The sequence below is a fragment of the Amblyraja radiata genome, unplaced genomic scaffold, assembly GCF_010909765.2.
Source record: "Amblyraja radiata isolate CabotCenter1 unplaced genomic scaffold, sAmbRad1.1.pri scaffold_433_ctg1, whole genome shotgun sequence".
Lineage (NCBI taxonomy): Eukaryota > Metazoa > Chordata > Chondrichthyes > Rajiformes > Rajidae > Amblyraja > Amblyraja radiata.
Window position 1 is genome coordinate 132,056 of NW_022630535.1, and position 22,036 is coordinate 154,091.

The 22,036-nt window shown below is 46.0% G+C and overlaps 1 long non-coding RNA gene across 1 annotated transcript; it reads left to right on the forward strand.

Moving 5' to 3' along the window:
* Positions 1-2,382: 2,382 nt before the first annotated feature.
* On the forward strand, positions 2,383-20,930 carry LOC116969946. Its single transcript, XR_004410966.1, has 3 exons — positions 2,383-2,411; positions 14,195-14,200; positions 20,918-20,930. It is a non-coding gene; the product is annotated as an uncharacterized LOC116969946 (long non-coding RNA).
* Positions 20,931-22,036: the final 1,106 nt, after the last annotated feature.

Genomic DNA, 22,036 nt, shown 5'->3' on the forward strand with positions numbered 1-22,036 from the left:
AGATGTAAGAAAGAACTGCAGATGTTGGACAAAATTGAAGCTGGGCACAAAATGCTGGAGTAACTCAGCGGGTGAGGCAGCATCTATGGAGAGAAGGAACGGATGATGTTTTCGGTCGAGACCCTTCTAAGACTTACTCCAACATTTTGTGTCTACATTCGATTTTATCCAGCATCTTCTAATGACGTCCAAAAACGTCACTCAATCAGTTTCAGGATTGCTTTAGTTCCTTTGGTGCTCGATCAATATCGTGCGTTGCGCTGCTGGTCAGTGAAGTTTGTGAACATAGAAATCTGTTACATCTTCGCCCGGCTCCCCACGGCTTCAAGACTCAACCATAATAGACAATAGACAATAGGTGCAGGAGTAGTCCATGCGACCCTTCAAGCCAGCAACGCAATTGACTGTGAGCATGGCTGATCATCCCGAATCAGTACCCCGTTCCTGCCTTCTCCCCATATCCCCTGACTCCGCTATCTTTAAGAGCCCTACCCAGCTCTCTCTTGAAAGTTTCCAGCGAAACGGCCTCCACCGCCTTCTGAGGCAGAGAATTCCACAGACCCACAACTCTCTGTGTGAAAAAGTGTTTCCTCATCCCCGTTCTAAATGGCCTACCCCTTATTCTTAAACTGTGCCCCTGGTTCTGGACTCCCCCAACATCGGGAACGTGTTTCCTGCCTCTGGCGTGTCTAAACTCTTAATAATATTATAGGTTTGAATAAGATGCCCTCTCATCCTACTAAATTCCAATGTAAACGTGTAAAATTCCAGTGTTAGTGGAGAAGTTCCAGCAGCTTGCAACAGTTAATAGAAAATATTGTTCGGTTGTGTATGGTCAGTGTAAATCAATAAAACATTGTGTTTGTTTGATTTCAGGAGGAAATTAGTCGGAAGAGGAGGTGTTCTTATCTGAAACCATACATAATTTTATAAAATAACTCAGAAGATCGCTGTAGTTCATTTTGTAACCCAGCTGCTTATATTTACAGGGTTAGTGATGAGGAACACACGTTGTCAGTGGCAGATGGGGCACCGGAAGTTGCAAAATTCGATCACCTGTATTTATTGACCAGAGCGTTGTGTGAAATGTCCTGTGGTATTCCACAAGGTCATGTTGATATCATTTATTTGTTCAATTACATTAAAGATCGCTCTGTGTTAGTTCGATACAAAGAGTGATATGAATAATAGACACGTTAATTAGGGTCCCTAACATTCCCTAACCCTAACCCTAAACTACACCACTGCTACAATGAGGTGCTAACCCATAACAGCTCCAGTGGTGTCCGTTTCCTCCTGCCGGCTGTCTTTTCAAGCTGTCACATGGACTTTCCCTAGTTGTCAGCTGCTCTGTTCACAGCAGTCACTTGCTCGGCTAGATGTTAAATTACAATTAAAACACAAAGTACTTGTGCTATATCTCCGGAATAAGCAATCAACTAAGAAAACCAACCCCAAAAGGTGGGAGGTGTGTGCTGGGATCGGAGGGATTCACATCGGGGAGACATTACTGGGAGGTGGAGGTGGCGGGGAGTCGGGGCTGGGGTCTGGGAGTCGCAGCAGAGTCTGTGGAGAGGAAGAGACCAGGCACACTGACCCCGGAGACTGGAGTCTGGAGCATCAGGCGATGGGATGATGTGTTTAATGCACTCACCTCCACTCAATCCCGTCTCCGCGCCCGTCGCATCCCCGGAAGGGTGGGCGTTTATCTCAGTTACGAGTCCCGGACAGTTCATTTTACGACGCGGACACCAAGTCCCATCTCCACACCTTCACTGGGAATAAATTCATGGAGAAATTTTAACCTTGAGATGAGATGAGAATCTGCTCCCGTTTCCGCTGCTGTTGTGTAAAAGGGAGCGGCGTCAGGAGCGGGGCTCAGGGGCTGTGGGGCAGAAACCCGGTGGACAACAGGTCGGCGATGAACGGCTCCCATTTAATCCACAAATTCCGCGTCGTGAAACAAACCCCAGTGAGTGAGCGCGGAAATAAAACCTGGGGAAATGGAAATGTGGGAAGAGTGAAATAAACAGCAATTGAAATCAGAGCTGTCTGTCTGTCGATCCGTTCATTTTAACGCGTTAACCGCGTCCGGCAAAGGAACAGAAATTACTTTTGTGAAAATATCGAGATTGAAACGATGGCCGCGGGCGGCGGGTCCTGATCTCCGGGCTTCCCCGGGTCCTAAAGTCCACTGACTCGGTTTGAAGGATGCAAGAGCCGTCTGGCAAAATAAAACCCTGGTAAACGTGACCATGTGGTGGTGCAGAAAAAGAGGGGCGGATGATTTGGAAATTACTAAAGGAGGGGGTAAGCTGAATGCCGAGAATGCGAGGCAGAAGGTTTGTTAATTACGTGAAAATATTGAATCTACCGTTGAGTCTTGAAGCCGTGGGGAGCCGTGCGAAGATGTAACACATTTCTATGTTGGTGAACCTCACTGACCAGCAGCTCAACGTACGATATTGATCGAGCACCAAAGGAACTAAAGCAATCTTGAAACTGATTGAAGGTAGACACAAAATGCTGGAGTAACTCAGCGGGTGAGGCAGCATCTATGGAGAGAAGGAATGGGTGACGTTTCGGGACGAGACCCATAGAAGGATCTCCACTCAAAACACCACCCATTCCTTCTCACCATAGATGCTGCCTCACCCGCTAAATTTCTCCAGCATCTTGTGTCTACCTTCGATTTTATCCGCCATCTGCAGTTCTTTCTTACATCTGAAACTGATTGGTTTGTTGGAACGTTCATTCTTATCGGTTCCCTCGTATGTATTGATTATTGATTAACAATGGGTGAAATGTAGTATTGGCATGACTGAGATATTTGCAATCGTCTTCAGTCAGGACTGTCAGGTGATGCATCCCAGCATATATCGCCTCAAGACTTGAATTCAGTTCTTTGGTCCATGTTAGGCCTAAGTCTCAAGACGATTTTTTATCACTTCAGTTTTAAGACCAACCATCTTCAGGCAGCCCCGGCATCCCCCCTGTCTCTCTACCCCCCCCCCCCCCCCCCCCCCCACCAATAGCTTGTTTCCTTTTATCATCTGTACTTTTTTTCCATATATTTTATTCATTGTTCTTTATCTCTCCACATCATCGTCTATATCTCTCGTTTCCCTTATCCCTAAACAGTCTGTAGATGGGTCACGACCCGAAACGTCACCCATTCCTTCTCTCCAGAGATGCTGCCTGACCCGCTGAGTTACTCCAGCCAATTGTGTCTGTCTTCGGTTTAAACCAGCATCTGCAGTTCCTTCCTACACATCTTCATTGTTCATTCACATAAAGCCCAGCGGTATGAAGATTGATTTCTGTAATTACAAGTAACCCTTGCATTCCCTCTCTCTCCATTCTTCCTCCAGCATAGACGTCTTGTTAGTTTCACTGTTTGTATACCTTCATTATCACATCTTCCACGGCCAACAATGGACCATTGTGGGCTCCACCTTTCTTGACTCATCGGTGCCGGCTGTGATTTGTTCTGTACGTCTAGCTTCCCACTCAACTGACTCCATTCTGAAGAAATCCCAGTCTAATTCCACTCGTGGGCCCAGTCCAGAACAAGGGAGACCTGATCATTTGTTGGAGCCTTAAGTACAGGACCTGAGTACTTAACTACAAGGTTACAGAGTCGTACCTACTACTAAATAACATTGATTACAGGGGTGAAGCCAGCGAGCTTTGTCTAACAAAGGATGTGGAAATCAGAACCGCTTTCACTGGAAGGTGAAACCCTTTCCACCCTGTGAGGTGTACATTCCAGATCTGGTTATCTGCCACCTCGCAACACAATGCTCTTTCAAAATCCTTTAGTTTTATGACAAAATATTACATTGAGCCGTTCTCAATCCATATATCGCCATTGTTTCAATTTAGAACATAGAACATAGAAAATAGGTGCAGGAGTAGGCCATTCGACCTTTCGAGCCTGCACCGCCATTCAATGTGATCATGGCTGATCATCCAACTCATTATCCTGCCTTCTCTCCATACCCCCTGATCCCTTTAGACACAAGGGCCACATTTAACTCCCTCTTAAATATAGCCAACGAACTGGCCTCAACTACCTTCTGTGGCAGAGAATTCCAGAGATTCACCACTCTCTGTGTGAAAAATGTTTTCCTCATCTCGGTCCTAAAAGATTTCCCCCTTATCCTTAAACTGTGACCCATGTTCTGGACTTCCCGAACATCGGAAACAATATTCCTGCAACTAGCCTGTCCAACCTCTTAAGAATTTTGTAAATTTCTATAAGATTCCCCCCACAATCTTCTAAATTCTAGCGAGTACAAACCGAGTCTATCCAGTCTTTCTTCATATGAAAGTCCTGACATCCCAGGAATCAGTCTGGTGAACCTTCTCTGTACTCCCTCTATGGCAAGAATGTATTTCCTCAGATTAGGAGACCAAAACTGTACGCAATACTCTAGGTGTGGTCTCACCAAGACCCTGTACAACTGCAGTAGAACCTCCCTGCTCCTATACTCAAATCCTTTTGCTATGAATGCTAACATACCATTCGCCTTCTTCACTGCCTGCTGCTCCTGCATGCCTACTTTTAATGACTGGTGTACCATGACACCCAGGTCTCGTTGCATCTCCCCCTTTCCTAATCGGCCACCATTCAGTCAATAGTCTACTTTCCTGTTTTTGCCACCAAAGTGGATAACCTCACATTTATCCACATTTTACTGCATCTGCCATGCATTTGTCTACTCGCCCAGCCTATCGAAGCCACCTTGCAGCCTCCAAGCATCCTCCTCACAGCTAACACTGCCCCCCAGCTTTGTGTCATCCGCAAACTTGGAGATGTTGCATTCAACGGGAGTTCCGGTAGGCGGCGCGGCTCTTGCCAGCAGCGGCCTCTGCAGTCCGTCTGCGTTTTTATTATTTTATGTCTATGTTTTAATGTAGTTTTTGTTATTTTTGTTGGGGCATGTGTGTGGGGGGGTGGGGGTGGTGTGGGGGGGAGGGGGAAACTTTTAAATCTCTCCCTGCACGGGAGACCCGACCTTTTCTTTGTCGGGTCTCCGTTGTCGTTGGGGCCGCAACGAGGAGCGGCCTCCAACAGGAAAACCGGGGACTCCAGTGCCGACACTCACCTCACCGTCGCGGAGCTGGCCGAGTCCAGAGCGGGTGGAGCTGTGGTGGACGCTGCTGCGGCCCGACCCCCGGAGATTCGGTGGCTGCAACTGCGGGTTTGGCGGACGGCACCGGGAGCCCGCGGGTCCCTGGAGGGAGACCGCTTTTCGGGGCTTCCGCAACGGCGACTTCTCCCGCCCGAGTTGCGGGGTTGAAGAGCTCCTGGAGCGGGGCCTACATCACCGCCCCGCGCGGCTTGGAATGGCCGCGGGCTGCGAGCGCGCACCGGGGGCTCTAACACCAAGACCCGGTGCGCGACCTTGCATTACCCGGCGTGGTTTAATGGCCACGGGACAATTCGCCATCGCCCGCCGGGGGCTTTGACTTTGACTCTGACATGGGGGGGAGAGTGCAGTGGAGAGAGAAGTTTTTTTGGCCTTCCATCACAGCAATGTGATGGATGTTTATGTAAAATATGTTGTGTCTTGGGTCTATTTGTTGTAATGTATGGCTGCAGAAACGGCATTTCGTTTGGACCTCACGGGGTCCAAATGACAATAAATTGAATTGTATTGTATTGTATTGTATTGAATTCCCGCGTCCAAATCATTGATATATATCGTAAATAGCTGGGGTCCCAGCATTGAGCCTTGCGGTACCCCACTAGTCACTGCCTGCCATTGTGAAAATGACCCGTTTACTCCTACTCTTTGCTTCCTGTCTGCCAACCAGTTCTCTATCCACATCAATACTGAACCCCCAATACTGTGTGCTTTAAGTTTGTATACTAATCTCTTATGTGGGACCTTGTCGAAAGCCTTCTGAAAGTCCTGATATAACACATCCACTGGTTCTCCCTTATCCACTCTACTAGTTACATCCTCGAAAAATTCTATAAGATTCGTCAGACATGATTTACCCTTCATAAATCCATGCTGACTTTGTCCAATGATTTCACAACTTTCCAAATGTGCTGCTATCCCATCATAATAACTGATTCTAGCAGTTTCCCCACTACCGACATTCGACTAACTAGTCTGTAATTCCCTGTTTTCTCTCTCCCTCCCTTTTTTAAAAGAGGGGTTACATTAGCTAGACAACATTTAAATCGTGAAGAATTCTGCAACACACCTGTGTTCGTCCTTGTAATTGAGGTCACTGGAGCCGCAGTGCTGTTTCCAACTTCAGCCGTGGTGTCGATAGGTGTTACCATATTCTGCTTCTCTGCAGTAAACTGAATAATAATAGTGGGATTAAACAATGACAAATACAAGAAGGAAAAGATTGCCCAGTGAACTGTGAACCATTATCCACCACGTCAATCTCCCCGTGTTGGGGGTGGGGGGCGACTAGGTTTGGGGGTGAGGGAGGGATGTGGAATGTCAACATTGAACCAGAAACTAAACTGAATCACCCATTTCCATCCTGTAGCCTGGTGGTATAACAGTATTGAAATCTTGCACTGAGCAACTTGTTTCTTCACATTCAAGCCTTTCCCCATGGACCACAAGAAACACGACAACGGATATGACAGCTCCTACACCATCCAGGATAACACTGACCACTTGCCAGGCAGCCCATTCACTTAGATAAATGGGTCAATAACTAGACCGATGCTGCAAAGGCCAGTGCTGGGTCTCCATATTTTACAACCTATATAAATGACGCGGATAAAAGGACTTCACATTTTAGCAGGGCACTTGAAAATATGGCGCGCGGATTGTTTTGAGCATCAAAATAAGCTGATTGAGCAACTAATATAAAGGCAAGATAGAGAATTTACCATGAATGGAAGCAGAAGGTGATGGTGGACAGTGTCTCAGATTGCAGGCCTGTGACTAGTGGTGTTCCCCATGTATCGTTGCTGGCCCCATTGCTGTTTGTGGATTATATCAAAGATTTGGATGAGTACACAGGCATGATTTGTACGATGGTTATCAACTGTTGCAAAGGGGTCTTCTTCCGCTGGGTTGAGAAATGTTGAATGGAGTTTAAAACAGATAGGCACAAGGTGTTGCCTTTTGGAAAGTCAAAGCAGGACAGGACCTCAGTGAATGACATCAATCAGAATATTGAGTATAGCAGTTGGAACGTTATGTAACAGATGTAAAATACTTTGGCGCGGTCAAAGTTAGAGTAGTGTGTTCAGTTCTAGATCCCTGTTATAGCAAATATGTTACTAAACTGGAATGGGTGCGGAGTTGATTGAAACATAGAAAATAGGTGCAGGAGTAGGCCATTCGGCCCTTCGAGCCTGCACCGCCATTCAATATGATCATGGCTGATCATCCAACTCAGTATCCTGTACCTGCCTTCTCTCCATACCCCCTGATCCCTTTAGCTACAAGGGCCCTCTTAAATATAGCCAATTAACTGGCCTCAACTACCTTATGTGGCAGAGAATTCCACAGATTCACCACTCTCTGTGTGAAAAATGTTTTCCTCATCTCGGTCCTAGGAAAACAATTTGTTATGTTTTATGATTGAAGAGCATGTTGCCAGGACTCGAGGGCCTGAGTAACATGGAGAGGTTGAGCACGCTGGCACTTTATCCTTGCTGTATGAGTCTATGACTTTATGATTTGGATTAATGAAGCCAAACCTGGAGATAATACATAGAACATAGAATAGTGCAGCATGGGAACTGGCCCTTTGATGCCCCATGTCTGCACCAGCAATATCACGACAATTAGATCTAATCCCATCTACCTGCTCATGGACTGGATCCCTCTGTTCCCTGACAGTGTCAGACATGTGTTAGCCTAAACAGCGTTTCCACTACCTCCTCATGCCCGACCTTCCAGGAAGCGACCAACGTCTGTGTAAAAAGCTAGTCCAGCCTGTCCCCTTTAAACATTCCTCTCTCCAGTCAGAGACATCCCCACCCTGGGAACAAGACTGACAATATCTATGCCCCTTATATTCTGTACTTCTATTGGGCCTCCACTCAGCCTTCATTACTCAGATAAAACAATCCAGTCTTTGTCTGCCTTAACAGACCATATTTCCAACTGATGTGTATTCTAGTGGATCATTTGACAGCTTTCCTCATGATCCACAATTCTGCAAATAGTTCTATTGTTTTTTAATTTACTAACTCGATCACCAACGTTTTTGTCCAAATCATGGACATGTTTAGAAATTGCAGAGGTTCCAGAACTGATCCTTGCAGAATACTATTGGTCACGAACCTAGTCAGAACAACACTCCTCCACCACTATTATTCTCTCCTGTTTCTCCTCGCCCTAACCCCTTTGTTTTTTTCTCTTCCCAGTCCCTACAGTCTTCACCATTCTGCAGCATCCACTCCACTACAATTTCACCCACCTGTTCCTTGGATGAGACTCGATGATTCCTTGTTTGATGAATCTCGGTCATGATGGATTTCACCACTTGAGTCAGTTCCAGGGCCGTGAACCACGTCTCCTATTCCTCTCTCTCGGGACTGATATTGTTCCCTTTCCTCTTCGGCGGCTTCACATTCCATTGAGGTCCCGCTCTCAATCCGACTTTGCTTTTCTGTCGGTGTTCCTGTATTCTGACCATCTTTCTTTGATGAGATGCCAGGCCAATGTCTTTTGAGGACCTTGCCCACTTGAGTAAATTTCCCACCTGAAAAAAAAAAAATAATTCCGGTTGCAGAACAATTCCAAATTAAGAAAACCACAGGTTGGGAATAGCCGGCAGCAATCCGAGCTGACATTCTGGGGCAAGTGGAAGTTAATGGTCATCTTAAATACAGAGCAAGAATACAGGCCTTTGTTTCAACCTAACCAAAATCCCCCATCAATCCACGGTTTGACCATAATATCTCAAAACCACACTGTCCAAATGTATTTTGGGGAAAAGATTTAATAGGAATCTGATGGGTAACGTTTTCACACACGTTGTATGGAACAAGCTTCCAGAGGAGATAGTTGAGGCTGGGACTTTCCCAACGTTTAAAAGACAGTAAGACAGGTACATGGATAGGACAGATTTGGCGGGGTATGTGCCAAAGGCGGGCAGGTGGGACAAGTGCTGCTGGGACATGTTGGCTTGTGTGGGCAAGTTGGGCGGAAGGACCTGTTTCCACGCTGTATCACTCTATAACTCTATGACACGTTATTATTATGCCCACTTTATTTGCCACACCAGACAGCTTGTTCCAGAAACCCACCATTCTGTGTGAAGATGTTAACCGCCAAGTTCCTATTAAATGATTCTCCTCTCACCTTAAGCCTCCGCCATTTAGATTATTCTACTGTGAGGAAAGAAATACCTGTGCATACACCCTTTCTATTTCCCTGCATTGTTTTATGCATCTCTATAAGATCATCCTTCAATCACAATATTCAATGATTTTCTCATGTACCTAGGTGCAGTGAAATGCTTTGTTTTGCACAAAACCCGGAGAAATCATACAGCAGACCTCACCTTGGCTGTACACAAGAGTCGCCGCGTTAATCAAATATCACCTGCCACGGCACGTTGCCACAACCCCCCCCCCACCCCCCCCCCACCCCCCCCCCCCCCCCCACCCCCACCCCCCAACGCTGGGTCCCCTTTTGTTCACATCCCTGGTGTGTGTCCCTTTGTTTTCACCATCCACCTCTGGGCCCACCTTCATTATTCGTGACCTCCCCTAGGTCCCCCTGTTTTTTGTTGGCCCTCTGTCTGGTCCCACATTTGTTCTCGGCGACCTCACCCACCCCAACCCCCGACGGATGCTCCTTTCCTATAGCCAACAGGAGGAAGAGAGATTCCAAGAGGCAAAAGGGGCGACTGTGGCTGACAAGGGACGTCAGGGTCAGTATAAAAATTAAAGCGAAGAAGTACATCGCAAAGATGAGCGGGAAGCAAGAGGATTGGGTAAAGTTTAAAGTGCAACATAAGATAACTAAAAATGCAATACGGGGAGAAAGGATGGGGTACGAAGGTAAGCTAGCCAAGAATATAAAGCAGGATAGTAAAAGCTTCTTTATGTATGTGAAGAGGAAGAAAATATTTAAGACCAAAGTTGGACCCTAAAAGAATGAAAAAGGTGAATTTATTATAGGGAAAACGGAAATGGCAGATGAAATGAACAGGTACAAACAGTCGTCCTGATATATGAGTGGCCAGAGGATCTGGGATCTTCAGAATTGAAGGAAATCAATATTAGGCAGGAAATGGTGTTGGGTAGACTAATGGGACTGAAGGCTGATAAATCCCCAGGGCCTGACGGTCTGCATCCCAGGGTACGTAAGGAAGTGGCTCCAGAATTCGTGGATGCATTGGTGATCATTTTCCAATGTTCTATAGATTCAGGATCAGTTCCTGTGGATTGAAGGGTTGCTAATGTTATCTCACTTTTCAAGAAAGGCGGGAGAGAAAAAACGGGGAATTATAGACCAGTTAGCCTGATATCGGTGGTGGGGAAGACGTTGGAGTCAATTATAAAAGATGAAATAGCGGCACGTTTGGATAGCAGTAACAGGATCGGTCCGAGTCAGCATGGATTTACGAAAGGGAAATTATGCTTGATTAGTCTTCTGGAATTTTTTGAGGATGCAATTGAGAAAATGGACAAGGGAGAGCCAGTGGATATAGTGTACCTGGACTTTCAGAAAGCATTTGAGAATTTGACTTTCAGAAAGCATTTGAGTGTAGAGGGACTGGTAGCTGGCAGACTCATCTTGGTTCAAAGAACAATTTCTGCACAGTATGACCCATGATTCTGGACACTGATATTCTGACTTAACCTTTGTGATAACATGAACCAAAATGTAGCGATTTATCACACAGTTCCTGCATCCGTCCACATGTGACTGTGCGGTCACTGCAGATGTAAATTGTCTCTGCTCAGCCCCTTCCCTATTTCCACTTATTTTGTTAACCTCAGTGTTTGCAGCAACTCCACGCCCATTGTCAGGACAACATTTATATTTCACAGACGGTTCGACAAACCTTTCTGTTGACTTGATGTAGATGTCCCTGCATCTCTTGTCCAATCGCCACCTTCAGCCATGATGATGACAAGCGTTCCAACATTCTGTGGTTCTGGAATGAACAATATTAAGATAATCGTCAAGCAACAATTGCATGCGAAGGAAAACTTTACCTGGTGAACCAACACACACAATATCTGATCCAATCAACCCGTCCTCCAAAGGTCATAGACTATCTGGGCTCACACAACCTCCGGCAAAGCCATCTGAAATTGCAAATTCAACGCATTCACTAATTCCCGCTTTTTTATTCTAAATGTTATCTCCTCAGAGAACTGGAAGATGATTGCATCATTTTGCCTGAAAACCGACATAAAGTGATTGTTTAATTCCTCTGCCAATTACTCACGGAGCTTTTTAAACACTTAATTTACGTTATGTTAAAGGGATCCAGGTTTTAGACTGGAACTGGAGTTACTGTGAGGAAGTGGCAGAATAATTTAATTATCGCATGTCTTCAGAAGTGGAAAATGAAGTGAGTTCTGCATCCACTTTGGATACATTATCAACTGACGGAGTACATGATTATAATTGAATCGTGATTCCCAAAACACATTACAATGTTCCCACTTTGCTCCAAACACCATATTATTTACTGCCACTGACCTATCCACGTAAACCTTTCCCAGGCACAGTGTCCTGAATCCACAGTAAAGGTGCGGTGAATCATACCGTGGTAACAGACCACAGCAACAACACGCATGTCACCAGTGGACGGAAATCATTGTGGGGGGGGGGGACGTCCCTCGTGCTTTGAGAGATGGGGGGGGACAATTCCACCCCCCCCCCCCCCCATGTTTTGTAATCCGGACTTCATCAGACGCTGTCTAAGGGCTGAATCGGCCCGTTCGCGGGGCCTTTCAGCGTCCGACGAGGCTTAAAATCAAACTGAGAAAGCTCCACATGAGAACTAAGAAAGCTTTTCGTGTGCTGGCCTTTAATAAAGCAGATCATTGAGTATAGAAGTTGGGATGTAATGTTAAAATTGTACAAGGCATTGGTGAGGCCAATTCTGGAGTATGGTGTACAATTTTGGTCGCCAAATTATAGGAAAGATGTCAACAAAATAGAGAGTGTTCAGAGGAGATTTACTAGAATGTTGCCTGGGTTTCAGCTAATTTACAGAGAAAGGTTGAATAAGTTAGGGCTTTATTCTTTGGAGCGCAGAAGGTTAAGGGGGGACTTGATAGAGGTCTTTAAAATGATGAGAGGGATAGACAGAGTTGACGTGGATACGCTTTTTCCATTGAGAATAGGGAAGATTCAAACAAGAGGACATGAATTGAGAATTAAGGGACAGAAGGTTAGGGGTAACATGAGGGGGGGGACCTTTATTCAGAGAGTGGTAGCTGTGCGCAATGAGCTTCCAGTGGAAGTGCTGGAGGCAGGTTCGATTTTATCATTTAAAAATAAATTGGATAGGTATAAGGACGGGAAATGAATGGAGGGTTATGCTCTGAGTGCAGGTAGATGGGACTAGGGGAGAATAAGTGTTCGGCACGGACTAGTAGGGCCGAGATGGCCTGTTTTCGTGCTGTAATTGTTATATGGTTATTGATTTAGGGGCTGTCGTTGTGTGAGACTCACAGCTCAGTGTATGTGTGCAAGTACCTGCCTGTACACGGGATGGATTCCAACACCTACATTCCTTAGTTGCTGAGACCAAATCCAACCGGTTCGGCAACACAGTGTTAGTCAGCTGTAAATACAATGGATTTAAATATGTTCTTTAACATTTCTGAAGGACACACTTGGTGCCATTAATGACGTTTATTAGATAGAGTACATTTCCGATGGACCATTTTATTAAATTTCCGCTGTAATGCGGTTCTCTGTCGCGTTACAGGTGAGGGGTGTTTGAGGTGAAACTCGTACTGCGGCGGGCAGCACCATTCACACACAGGGCGGAGCTGAGAACCAAAGATCTTTGCTGACAACCTCCCAATGCCTCGGGCGGATCAGATTCACAGCTTGGGATTCGTTCAATTAAAACAAAAACGCTCGCCCCATTGGCCCGAATGGAATAGCAAAGGCAGAAGTTGTGAGATCTACACGGAAATCAAGGCAGAAAATACTTACGATACGTTTGTCTTTGACGTATTTGACGTTGCTGCCGATGTTTCAGACAGACTGGATAGACTCGGCTTGTACTCGCTAGAATTTAGAAGATTGGGGGGGGGGGGTCTTATAGAAACGTACACAATTCTTAAGGGGTTGGACAAGCTAGATGCAGGAAGATTGTTCCCGATGTTGGGGAACTCCAGAACAAGAGGTCACAGTTTAAGGATAAGGGTCTTTTAAGCCCGAGATGAGAGAAAAAAAACGGGTATTTTAGGCCCGAGATGAGACAAAACATTTTTGACACAGAGAGTGGTGAATCTGTGGAATTCTCTGCCACAGAAGGCAGTTGAGGCCAGTTCGTTGGCTATATTTAAGTGGGAGTTAGATGTGGCCCTTGTGGCTAAAGGGATCAGGGGGTATGGAGAGAAGGCAGGTACAGGATACTGAGTTGGATGATCAGCCATGATCACATTGAATGGCGGTGCAGGCTCGAAGGGCCGAATGGCCTACTCCTGCACCTATTTTCTATGTTTCTATGTTTCCTCCATTTGCCCCACTCCCTTCTTCCCGCTTTCTGACCCTGTCCTAGACCACTGGTCCGGTAGCTCTGTGAGAGTGGGTGGAACCTGAACCTCGGGCCGGAATCAATTCTAGTTAACCCTTTCTGCTGCTGGGAATGCTGGAACAGAGCCGGATGTTAACACAACCTGTTGGAATTCTGTCTGCGGCATCCCAGGCAACATGGTTTCGCACTCGCTCTGCCCACTGTTGCTGCCATTAGCCAGCAGTCAGCCAAGTCCGCGTATTCACCGCCTCCCACAGACATTACTAAGCAGTCACTGGACACCATGCGACTTGGATTACTGGGATTTAACCCATTCTATTCCATTGGTATTTTCCACTTACACTGTAAACCCAGCTGACCGGACTTGTGATCCGGTTCGATGAGTGGAGAGCGAACTCTTCGGATCATTGCCGGGTGAATACGCTGCGCGGGTCGGTTGTCCGTCTTCATCCCGCACACGGTTAATCAGCCCGAGATTACCCGACCGCAAATAAAACAACCCGCAAAGAGAAACGTGATCTCCGATACATCAGAACAGTTCATGTATGTGGCTTTAGCTGCGATCAGAGGTGAACACAGAAAGATAATGGTTCAGCGATAGACTCACGTTAATGAAACCATTAAAAATATAGCAGGAAGAAGATTGCTGTGCGCTTAAATTGTATCCATTGACATACTTCCCTCACAAGGCTAGAGACGTCTGTACTGAACTCTGGAGAGCAGAGTTCTGTCACCAGTCTTTATGTAATAAATAAACATAGTGAGTAACTGCGGGCAGGAGGACGACGGAGACTTTTCCAGGAATGGCGCAGACAGAATTCCTACAGCCAGGTTATATACAAATCCTCTCCGTGTTACTGCATTCCTGCCCGCAGGAAGGGTTAACAGGAATTTTAAAGGAACATTATTCACAGTATATAATAATAGATTGTCAAACCGGTTGGTCGTGGTTTCAGCAGCGAGACCGCTCCCAGTTCTGAGTAATGTGAGGATTAATGCACCTTGTGGACAGGCAGCTGCTTGCCCGCAGATACTGATCGCTGCATCTCACAGAACTACAGGCCGCACCTCACAAATCAATATTCACCTGTAGCTGGAATGAAGCAAGGAGGAAACGAATTTAATATAAATCCGTGTGGTCAACACATCCTTGCGGGTTTGGGAGGTCAATACAAGTACGAGTTGGAAATCAATACTCAGGAACATTAGATATTGAAAATGGAACACCTCAAGGGAGCATAATAAGTCCTTTCCTATTTTTAGTAATGATAAATGATGTATATGAAGAAATTGTAAATGAAATGGGAGTTTCACTGTTTGCGGATGATGGGGCAATCTGGAAAAGGGGGGGAAATGTGAAGTTTATTGTGCAGAAACTACAGAGGGCTATAATAATGGTACAAGAGTGGTCATATAAATGGGGATTCAAATTTTCTGTGGAAAAGACAAAGATAATGTTTTTTACTAGGAAGAAAATTGGTAGTGAGGTTAAACTAAAATTATATAACCAGGAATTGGAGAGAGTAAAATACTATAAATGTTTAGGTTGATGGTTTGATGAGAGGATTACATGGATGGTTCATATTCAGAAAGTAGTGGACAAATGTAAGAAGATACTTAATATAATGAGATGTTTAGTTGGATGTGATTGGGGGGCAGATAGAACAGCTTTGAAGGCTATATACACTGGGTTAATTAGATCTGTGTTAGATTATGGTTGTGTGGTGTATGGGTCCGCATCAAGTACATCTCTTAAGAAAATAGACAACATTCTATATCGGGCATTGAGAATATGTACAGGTGCAATAAAAACAACTCCAACAGCAGCATTACAGGTTGAAAAGCGGGAGATGCCTCTAGAGATGAGAAGGATACAGCTTTCATTGAATTACTGGATTAACCTACAGGGCCACAGTCAAGAACACCCAGCACAAGTTACTGTCAAACCATGCTGGGAAAAGGAGAGAAGGGAAACAAAAAGTTTTGGATGGACAGTGACCCAGAGAGCAGTACAAATCAGCATAGCACAATTAAATATGGTTCCAACGGTTCCATTACCTTCAATTCCACCTTGGATACTTCCAGATGCAACAGTAGACTTTACAATATTAGAACAGGAAAACAAGGATAAACAACATATGTATAATTCAGTCATCATACAGGAATACATTGACAGATACTACAGTTTTGTCCAAATTTATACAGATGCATCAAAAGATTCAGTAGATAAAGTAGAAGTAGCATTTATTGTACCAGAATTTCACATCAAAGTAGGGAAGATGATCAATAATGAGGTCTCAGTATACACAGGTGAAATGATTGCAATATTGTTAGCGGTACAGTGGGTCGAGGATACTAGGCCTTTAAGGACAGTTATTTGTTCAGATTCAAGTTTAGCAATAAAGAGTTTACAGCACAGCCATTCAGACAGTAGACCAGACATTTTGATTGAAATACAACAAACACTATTCAGAATTCAAATGATGGGGCTTACAGTCATATTTTTATGGGTACCAGCACACATTGGCATTAGAGGAAACGAAATGGCAGATAAGGTAGCAAATGAGGTAACAAAAAGAAGATAGATTGATTTAAGTATTAACATAGGTAAAACTGAAATCAAAGACATTATTAAGCAAAGACTGAAGGAAAGATGGCAAAAGCAATGGGAGGAAGAGCGGAAAGGATGGTGGTTCTACAGAGTCCAGAGGAAAGTGGGAGAAATGAGATGTGCAGGAAAAAACAGGAAAGAGGAGACAGTAATTTCAAGAATCAGATTTGGACACATTGGTCTGAACAGTACACTTTTTATAATAGGCAAGCATAATACAGGCAGATGTGAATACTGTGGGCAAGAAGAGACAATAGAGCATGTCATTATACATTGTGAGAGGTAGGAGGAGGAGAGAGGACGGATGATTAAGCAGTTCAGAAAAGAAAGAGTACAATTTGATTTGGTAGATATTTTGCAAGGGAGTTCATATAAGTGCTATCAAATCCTGTTGCTTTTTCTTAGGGTAACCAATTTGTTCAGAAAGATATAGGTTATTAGTATATGTAATGGTGTTGTTTGATCCACAATCCATGCCAGTTGGTGGCGGTAATGCACCAAAAAAGTTGTTTGCCAACCGCCAAAAAACACTACATAGAAGAAGAAGTAGCAGAAGGACATCCTTGATCACACCCTCTATCGCAAGCAGTACTTGGAACAGCAAGTTGACAAAGCCCATCTGTCACAAACCATAGAAAACTGGGGACATTTGAAGATCTCCAAAGACCTTGGCACATCAACCAGAAACAAGTAGAATAACTGTAGAGGGAGAAACAGCAGCAGGCGAGAAGATTCTACATTCACCTCAAAATATCAAACACTGGATGGACAGGGCCTGGAAAAATAACTCTAGGCCCAATGTTTCAAGGTCAGTTTATCGTCACATGTACCAATTAAGGTCCAGTGAAATTCAAATGTGTCTGCAGTAGTGAATCCTACAGGGTAGAAGAATACATTGACTATTTTCATAATCAAACTGGCACAGCAACATGCCAGCTATATCAAAGACAACACTTCACACAAACAGTGAACTCCCTGACCGAGTTGCCCAATGGTGTAACTCTTACTATGGGCATCAAACCCTGTACACAAACAGTGAACTCACTGACTGAGCTGCTCAATGCTATACTTTTTATTATGGGCATCCTGCTTGACCCGCTGAGTTACTCCAGCACTCTGTGAAACGTCACCTATCCATGTTCTCAACAGATGCTGCCTGACCCGCTGAGTTACTCCAGCACTCTGTGAAATGTCACCTATCCATGTTCTCCACAGATGCTGCCTGACCCGCTGAGTTACTCCAGCACTCTGTGAAACGTCACCTATCCATGTTCTCCACAGATGCTGCCCGACCCACTGAGTTACTCGAGCACTCTGTGAAACGTCACCTATCCATGTTCTCCACAGATGCTGCCTGACCCGCTGAGTTACTCCAACACTATGTGAAACGTCACCTATCCCTGTTCTCCACAGATGCTGCCTGACCCGCTGAGTTACTCCAGCACTGAGTGTAGCATCACCTACCCATGTTCGCCACAGATGCTGCCTGACCCGCTGAGTTACTCCAGCATTTTGTCTTTTGAGCAAGAGCATGCAAATATCTTCACAAATCTCTACAACATTCTGTCCAGTCCAAAGCTCAACGAATGAACACTCCACACATCACACACATTCCTTTCACCTGAAAGTCCTTCACAAGAACTCATAATAAACAAGCTTTGATTAGGGTAGTTAACATTAACCAGTTCACACTAGTGGTTAACAACGAGTTCACATTAACTTTTCCTCAACCAAGTACAATGTGGATCCACTTTAAATACCTCGCTGTCTTCTTATTCATAAGAATTAGTCATCAACTGAAAACCAGTCTTCATAAAGTGAATGCCCCAATTAAAACACAATTGGACAGCTATCCAGAAGACAAATTCATTCTTGCTACTGCCTTCATGAAGAAATCAGTCTGAAGGCTCCCGACCCAAAATCCCACCTGTCCATGTTCTCCACAGTTGCTGCCTGACCCGCTGAGTTACTCCAGCACCTTGTGCCTTGTTTTGTAAACCTGCACATGCAGTTCCTTGATTTTCATCCAAAATCTTCCCTGGTTTCAGGGCTTTTATTAAGTTTGGCATCTGGACAATGGGTGCATTATGGGGAAAGGAAGGGGGTCACAGAGCAATAAAGAACCATTTTGCAGTGAAGAGCACAACATGTAATTTGTAGACAGCGCTCCCAATGTGCTGTGAATTCACACAACAGGTCGCTCCAATTTGTGGTCAACACTCCCACCGTGTGGTTTAAGAAAGAATTGCAGATGCTGGAAAAATCGAAGATAGACAAAAATGCTGGAGTAACTCAGCGGGTGAGGCAGCATCTATGGAGAGAAGGAATAGAAACATAGAAAATAGGTGCAGGAGTAGGCCATTCGGCCCTTCGACCCTGCACCGCCATTCAATATGATCATGGCTGATCATCCAACTCAGTATCCTGTATCTGCCTCCTCTCCATACCCCCTGATCCCTTTAGCCACAAGGGCCACATCTAACTCCCTCTTAAATATGGCCAATGAACTGGCCCCAACTACCTTCTGTGGCAGAGAATTCCAGAGATTCACCACTCTCTGTGTGAAAAATGTTTTTCTCATCTCGGCCCTAAAAGATTTTACCCTCATCCTTAAGCTGTGACCCCTTGTTCTGGACTTCCCCAACATCGGGAACAATCTTCCTGCATCTGGACTGTCCAACCCCTTAAGAAGATGGGGAGTAAGAGCAGAGCTGCGGGATATAGAGGAGACCATGATAATAGTGCTGGAGAAACTCAGCAGGTCAGGCACCATCTCTGGAGGAAAAGGATGGGTGATATTTTGGGTAAGAACCCTTCTATTCCATCCCAAAATCACTTGTTTCTCCAGAGATGCTGCCTGGCCCACTGAGTTACTCCAGCAATGTATCTATCTTTAGTATAAACCAGCATCTACAGGTCTTTGTTTCTACATTTACATCAGCCAGATTCAATTTCAGTTGTGATAAGGTTAGGGTATCATCACTTTAGTAAAGATACATCCTTTTATTCTGAGACTGTGCCCTCTGGTCCGAGACTCTCCTACTAGTGGAAACATCCTTTTAGTTTGGAGATACAGCACAGAATCGGCATAATTCCAGTTGCACCAGAAAAAATAATCATTAAAATCCCTGGACACTTCAAATGACAACAATTAAAAGGAAAAGTCAGCAGAATTAATCAAAGAAACAAACACAATTCAGGAGAAAGCGATAGTGTTCTCACCGACCTCATGCCCTGGAGATATAGATCCACATCAGACACAAGGGGAGGCTCCCTGTCTCCACGCTGAGCTCTGCTCCCAATGACAGCCCAGGACCACTGTTCTCATCCACAGCCCAGGACCACTGTTCTCATCCACAGCCCAGGACCACAGCTCCCATCCACAGCCCAGGACCACAGCTCCCATCTACAGCCCAGGACCACTGGTCCCATCCACAGCCCAGGACCACTGGTCCCATCCACAGCCCAGGCCCACTGCTCCCATCCACAGCCCAGGACCACTGCTCCCATCCACAGCCCAGGACCACTGGTCCCATCCACAGCCCAGGACCACTGTTCCCATCCACAGCCCAGGACCACTGGTCCCATCCACAGCCCAGGACCACCGCTCCCATCCACAGCCCAGGACCACTGGGCCCATCCACAGCCCAGGACCACTGGTCCCATCCACAGCCCAGGACCACCGCTCCCAGCCACAGCCCAGGCCTACTGGTCCCATCCACAGCCCAGGACCACAGCTCCCATCCACAACCCAGGACCACTGCTCCCATCCACAGCCCAGGACCACTGCTCCCATCCACAGCCCAGGACCACTGCTCCCATCAACAGCCCAGGAGCACTGCTTCCATCCACAGCCCAGCACAACTGACACCCGCACTAATCAACAATCTATCTATCTCTGCCTTAAATATATCCACTGACTTGAGGCCTCCACCGCCGTCTGTGGCAACGAATCCCACAGATTCGCCACCCTCTGGCTAAAGAGATTCCTCCTCATCTCCTTCCTTTAATTCTGAGGCTGTGTCCTCTGGTCCTAGACTCTCCCACTAGTGGAAACATCCTCTCCACATCCACTCTATCCGGGGCCTTTCACTGTTCAATGAGCCCCCCCTCTCAACCTTCTAAACTCCAGCGAGTTCAGGCCCAGTGCCGACAAACGCTCATCGTACGTTAACCCACTCATTCCTGGGATTTTTCTTGTAAACGCTAACTCTTTTGTCATGCTGATGTTGAGGGATGGATTGTTGTCCTGACAATAGGCACATGAGTAGGCCATTCGGCCCTTCAGGACAGAAGGTTCTCAATGTCTTTCCCATATTCTATCTCATCTTTGCTGCTCAAGTGGCTGAAATAGTATTCAGACCAGTGGACGGACGTCTGGACCCCATTGGCCTGAGACCTGGCTAATAGTTGTGGGTGGCAAGGTCATGACCCTGAGGGACATTGGTGTCAAGGGTCACGGTGGAGGGAATGTTCTGACCAATTCTAACGTCTGAGAAGTGAATAGTGATGATTTGTTAATTCATCGTGGGTGAAGCAGGTGGGCTCACTTCTGACTATACTTTACTGTGGATTTAAACAGGAAAAGTCAACTTTCTTTATTAACAATGAATGAACCAGAGAAAGGAGAATGTTGCTCCTGGAAGATCATAGAGTCACAGCATGGAAACAGGCCAGCATGGAAACAGGCCCTTCCTTCGGCCAAACTTGCCCACACCGACCAACATGTCCCGTATACACTAGTCCCACCCTGACCAACATGCCCCATCTACACTAGTCCCACCCCGACCAACATGCCTCATCTACACTAGTCCCACCCCGACCAACATGCCCCATCTACACTAGTACCACCCCGACCAACATGCCCCATCTACACTAGTACCACCACGACCAACATGCCCCATCTACACTAGTCTCACCCTGACCAACATGCCCCATCTGTACTAGTCCCACACCGAACAACATGCCCCATCTACACTAGTCCCACCCCGACCAACATGCCTCATCTACACTAGTCCCACCCCGACCAACATGCCCCATCTACACTAGTCTCACCCTGACCAACATGCCCCATCTGTACTAGTCCCACACCGAACAACATGCCCCATCTACACTAGTCCCACACCGACCAACATGCCTCATCTACACTAGTCCCACCCCGACCAACATGCCCCATCACCACTAATCCCACCCCGACCAACATGCCCCATCTACACCAATCCCACCCCGACCAACATGCCCCATCTACACTAGTCCCACCCCGACCAACATGCCCCAACTACACTAGGCTCACCCCGACCAACATGCCCCATCTACACTAGTCCCACCCCGACCAACATGCCCCATCTACACTAGTCCCACCTGCCCGCGTTTGGCCCATATCCATCCAAACCTGTCCTATCCAGTGTCTCTTAAACGTTGTGATAGTCCCTGCCTCAACTATCTCCTCCGGCAGCTCTTTCCATACACCCAACTGTGTGGAAAAGTTGCCCGTCAGATTGACATTATTAATGTGAACCATTTGTGCACAACTCTGCTGGTGTGGGTAATAAATGAAATGATAGATAGCAAAAATACACAGTGGCGCAGCGGTAGAGTTGCTGCCTCACAGCGCCAGAGACCCGGGTTCCATCCTGAATACGGGTGCTGTCTGTACGGAGTTTGCATGTTCTCCCCGTGACCTGCGTGGGTTTTCTCCGGGTGCTCCGGTTTCCTTCCGCATTCCAATGACCTGCTGGT